The following is a 4,860-nucleotide window of genomic DNA, read 5'->3' on the forward strand; positions in this document are numbered from 1 at the left end:
GTGGTTGTATAATTGAGTTGTGCATCATTTAAGGTCCTACTAGCATAATAAATGACAGTGGACAACTTATTAATCCTTTGACCCAAAATCGCCCCTATGGTAAAATCTGAAGCATCATACATCAGTTCAAAAGGTTCAGTCCAAATAGGTGGTTGAACGATGGGTGCATTGGTCAACTCCTTCTTAAGTTGTTTGAAGGATTCTAGGCACTCTTTAGAAAACTCAAAAGTTTGATATTTGGAAAGTAATGAAGTGAGAAGTCGAGCTAACTGAATAAAGTTCTTAATAAACCTTCTGTAGAAGCCCGCATACCCTAGAAAAGATTGGACGTTCTTAACAGATTGAGGAGGTGGTAAATTATCAATTAAATTCACTTTGGCTCTATCTACCTTAATTCCCTCCTTGGATATTACATGGCCTAAAACAATATTAGATTTAACCTTGAAATGGCATTTCTCCCAATTCAAAATCAAATTCTTAGATATACACCTTTTCAAAACTAGAGAAAGATGATGAAGACATTCAGAATAGGAATTCCCATGAATTGAAAAGTCATCCATAAATACTTCTAAGAATTTTTCGACCATGACAAAAAATATACTCATCATGCATCGTTGGAATGTAGCAGGGGCATTGCAAAGCCCAAAGGGCATACGCTTGTAAGCAAATGTTTTATATGGGCATGTAAAAGTGGTCTTCTGTTGGTCCTCTAAAGCAATTGGGATCTGGTTATAGCCGGAATATCCATCAAGAAAACAATAGTAATCATGTCCAGCTAACCTCTCTAACATCTGGTCAATGAATGACAATGGGAAGTGGTCCTTCCAGGTTGCCACATTAAGTTTCCTGTAGTCTATGCACACTCTCCACCCAGATTGGACACGGGTTGGAATTAGTTCATTATTGGTATTAGGAACTACAGTCACACCAGACTTCTTAGGCACTACGTGAACTGGGCTTACCCATTGGCTGTCAGAAATAGGATAAATTATTCCATGATCCAAGCACTTTAGGATCTCTTTCTTAATAGCTTCCATCATCACTGGGTTAGCTCTTCTTTGGGGTTCCGTGGATGATTTGGAATCCTCCATAAGATGTATATGATGTTACACAATAGAAGGGCTTATGCCCTTGATATCAACCATAGTCCAACCTAGGGCTTCCTTATTATCTTTTAACACTTTAAGTAACTCCTCTTCCTGATTAGAAGTCAAATTTAAAGAAATTATTATAGGAAGAGTCTGGTCAGGCCCCAGGAAAGCATACCTCAAATTAGATGACAACTCCTTAAGATCTAGATGGAAGGTTTGGGAATGGAATTAGAAGGGGGTCCTAAGGGCTCCATAGGTGTGTGACGATTCAAGACTTTAGAAAAGAAATTTTCACTATCATCATCTAACTCATCCATACACTCTTGGAATTCTGAATCAAAATTAATATCAAAGTTGGTAATTAAATCATTAGAAAAATTTAGAAAATCCTCAATCATATTAATCTCTTCTTCCATATATGGTTGCTTGCCTATCCTAAACATGTTAAACTCAACAGTTTGATTACCAAAAGATAATCTTAGGAAACCATCCCGACAGTTGATTAATGCATTACTGGTAGCCAAGAATGGTCTTCCTAGAATTATTGGGTTCTCATCCTTGGTTGAGAAGGGATTAGTATCTAACACAATGAAATCAATAGGAAAAATAAATTCCCCTACCTTTAGTAAGACATCCTCAACCATCCCTTTAGAAATTTTAATAGACCTATCTGCCAACTGAAGAGTAGTTCCAGTGGCTTTTAATTTTCCCAATCCAAGTTGCCTGGACACATGGTAAGGTAAAAGATTCACACTTGCGCCAAGGTCAAGTAAGGCATGCTCAATGTAGGTGTTGCCTATGACATAAGATATGGTAGGCCTCCCTGGATCCTTATACTTGGCTGCTATAGGCTGAGTAATTATGGAAGTAATGTTACCTGCCTAGAACGCCTTTTTGGGCACACTAGTGATACTTTTATGAGTACACAAATCTTTCAGTACCTTTACATAGGCGGGGATTTGGAATATGGCATCCAAAAGGGGGATGTTCACTTCTACCTTTTTGAAGACTTCTAAAATTTTTTTTCATGGAAGCAGTCTTCCTTTTTTTTACCAAGCTATTAAGAAATGTGACAGGATGAACATAAGGACTGTTAGGGATTTGTCCCTGTTCAGAAGAATCATTTTTGGTTTCCTCAACTAAATCATCTTTAGTTTCAGAAAAATCTTTAGGTTCATCAACGAACCTGAAACAAGAGGCACACTTGTGTCCTCAACTGTAGGAGAGTTAACAGAAGTAATAGATGAGGAAGTATTAGGAACGCTCTGTTGGTACTCTCTATCACTCCTAAGGGCATAAACAACATTACATTGGTTAGAAGGCCCTTGTTGGGTCTGACCTTATACTATATTCAGTAGTGCATTACTTGATGTTTGTGAACTAATAAGCTGATGATGCCTAGGGTAGGCTTTGGTTGACTGGGTAAAGTTTCTTTCTCCCTTTCATGCATAATTGAGACAACTTGAGTGAGTTCTCTCGTAAGATTTTGATGGCTTGTCATGAGGAGGGCCATATTTTTTTTCAAGTCACTTATTTTACTTGCCTCTCTAGTGTTGGTAAACCCAGGGGGTTGCTAAAAATATGATAGGAGAGGGGCCCTAGGAAAACTAGCTTGAGGTCCTACATTTGACCTAGGAAAAGTATATTGGGAAAATGATTGTTGTGCAAAGGGAGGCCTTTAGAGTCCAGGTTGACCTTGATTATGAAAATTGGAAGGCCCTGCTTGGTTGCCCTGATTCCAAGAGAAATTTGGGTTATTTATCCATCTTGGATTGTAGGTGTTACTATATAGATTATTCTGGTATAAGGCATTAACACTATTATTAGAAGTGCGCCCAGAGGTGTTGGGGCATTCTTTTATGAGATGTCTAGGGGACTGACACCAAGCACAATTCTTAACCAAATTGACTGATGATGGCTCTATAGGAATAATAGTCTCAACTCTCTTGATTAGGCTATCCAAATGGGCTTCCTTGGCTACTATCCCATCCACAAAATATCATTTTTCTCCTATGATTCTTTCACTCTCTTGGGTTGATTCCCACTCATGGGTTTTGTCAGCTAAGTCAAGTAAGAATTCCCATGCCTTTCCTTCATTTGTAAAGGATGTGAATCCCTTAGGCATAGACTCTATCATTTGTTTAGCTGGGTAATCAATACCCTCATAAATTATTTGACATAAATGCCATAGGCCTAGGCCATGGTGAGGGCATTCTTGGAGTAGATCCTTGAATCTCTCCATAAGTTTGGAGAATGACTCACTAGGCTTTTGCCTAAACTGAAGGATATCACTTCTAAGCTTATTGGTCTTGTGAGTTGGGAAAAAATTCTTAAGGAAGACAACTGTGAACTGTTCCCATGAGGTTATGGAATTTGTGGGTAACCCATACAACCACTTCTTAGCTTGATCTTTCAATGCAAAATTGATAAACCTAAGCTTAACAGCATCATCAGGAAGCTATTGGATCTTAATTAGAACACATACCCCTTCAAATTCCCTTAGAAATAGGTATGCATCCTTAGAGGTCAACCCATAGAAGTGGGGCAACATAGTGATTTATTGTGATTTGAGTTCAAAATTATTACCCGGGGCTTGTGCTAGAACTATGCAGGAAGGTTGGGCTATTCTAGCAGGGTAGAGCCTATCTTTCAGAGATTTAGGTGAATGGTTTTGCTGTTGGTCTCCCATATTGAAGGGTTTTAAAGAGAGGAAACGTATAGGGTCACTACTTGTTGGATCTCTTTTTTCTAACCGATTCTTAGTATTACGTACCCACCTAACACTCATACAACAGAAAACTACCCACAACTAGAGTAAGACAAACACAAAAGAATGGATAGCAAAACTTTTTTTCTTACGAATTTTTCATGATTTTTTTAATTTTTTTGATTTTTTTTTTAATTTTTTGGGAGCTTACCGGCAGGGATCCGGGGTTACTCAGGTCAATTCCTGAGGTACTGCTACAGGGTGAAACCTATCTTTATCATACTGTGAGGCATGACGACCTCCACCGATACAACTATTATTGCAAGTTGTTCTTCTCAGGAATTCAATAAAAGAAAAGGAAAAATAAAACAAAGCAAACAAAGCACTCCGATTTACCAAAAGAAAGTGAAAAATAACATGGAACTATCTCCCTGGCAACGGTGCCAAAATCTTATTGGGATTTAAAATGTAACCACAAGCATATGGATCAGTGTAGCTACGGGTCGAACACAGGGAGAGTAGCCACTTTATTTTTTTATTTCTTTTAATAATGCGAAAGTGAACCGATTAATGGTTGTGATCTAATTCTAATTACCATCCTAAACATATGTATCTAAAATAACATCCTAACCATTTGTCATCTAAGAATTTAAAGACGCAAGCCACGCAATTAAAATTAAATAAATAAATAACTGAAAATAAACAACCCACGTAATTAAAAAAATAAATAAATAAATAAAGAAAAAAAATACTGAAATAAAAATAAAGTAAAAGAAAGGGGATAAAGCTAAAGAGAGACTCACAAGTAGGTTTCTCTACTTAGCCCGAGGGATGCATCATAATATGAGCTTCCCTACTTGACCAGAGAGTCACTCTTACAAGGGTTACTCTACTTGGCTTTAGGGAAATGGAGACAATTAAAATAAAAGCAATAAATTGATGGTTTTATGGCTAGGAGGGGCAAAACCAACACATACACTAGCCATGAACCTTAGGGGAAAGGGATAGCAATAATGTAACGACTGAAAATAAAAATCCTAAATTAAGAAAGAAAGGGTAGTC

The 4,860-nt window shown here is 37.5% G+C and overlaps 1 non-coding gene across 1 annotated transcript; it reads left to right on the forward strand.

The window, feature by feature from the left end:
* Nucleotides 1-3,286: 3,286 nt before the first annotated feature.
* LOC122070408 lies at nt 3,287-3,393 on the forward strand. The gene has a single exon (XR_006137773.1). It is a non-coding gene; the product is annotated as a small nucleolar RNA R71 (small nucleolar RNA).
* Nucleotides 3,394-4,860: the final 1,467 nt, after the last annotated feature.

The sequence above is a fragment of the Macadamia integrifolia genome, unplaced genomic scaffold (assembly GCF_013358625.1).
Source record: "Macadamia integrifolia cultivar HAES 741 unplaced genomic scaffold, SCU_Mint_v3 scaffold908, whole genome shotgun sequence".
NCBI classification, from domain to species: Eukaryota; Viridiplantae; Streptophyta; class Magnoliopsida; order Proteales; family Proteaceae; genus Macadamia; species Macadamia integrifolia.